Below are 852 nucleotides of genomic sequence, written 5' to 3' on the forward strand. Positions count from 1 at the left end.
CCCACTAAGTGATAATATCTATCCAATATACTGCCGGAAGGATACCCAATTACTATTACAATCGTGTTTTTACCGAGTGCAATAAATGGGTGCGGTAAAAGGAAATTTTACCCTTAATTTATATAGCAATAAGAAAATGGAGGGGAATATGTGGTACTCATCAACTTGGAGACATTGTATTATGTCAATTTATATATATATATATATATATATATACACACATCTACACACGCACACATAAATACACGGAGCACACATGCACATATTGCTCCGCACCGCATGTGCTTGTTTACTCACATACTCACATGCATATTTACGCAGGTTCCCATACGTACACTCATAATCTTCATGCTCACGCATAAACTTCCCCACACACGCTTACACAAAAACTCACCCATACACACATGTACACTCGCACACGGTTACCAAACTAGTTATGTTTAATAAAAGATAACTTAATTGCCTAAATTTTAACATCGCTTTCGAAATAGCCACCTTGCGCAGCAATATACCTGCCCCAACGTTCCTATAACGTTTGGAATCCGGCCTGGAAGTCGTTTTCCGTAAGCGAGTCGAGGACCTGCGATTAGCTCTGAATCTCAACAATATGTGTGCGTGTCTTTGTGTCTTAGTTTGTTCCCCACCACCGCTTGACAACCGGTATTAGTGAGTTTACGTTCCCAAAATTTAGCGGTTAAATAAAAGAGACTGATAGAATAAGTCGCAGACTTCAAAAAATAAGTACAGGGATCAATTCTTTCGATTAGAATTCTTCGAGACGGTGCCCCAGTATTGGCCGCAGTTTAATGACTGAAACAAATAAAAGAATTAAAAAAAAAAAATGTATGTGGT

Source organism: Octopus bimaculoides, chromosome 13 (assembly GCF_001194135.2).
Source record: "Octopus bimaculoides isolate UCB-OBI-ISO-001 chromosome 13, ASM119413v2, whole genome shotgun sequence".
Taxonomy (NCBI): Eukaryota; Metazoa; Mollusca; class Cephalopoda; order Octopoda; family Octopodidae; genus Octopus; species Octopus bimaculoides.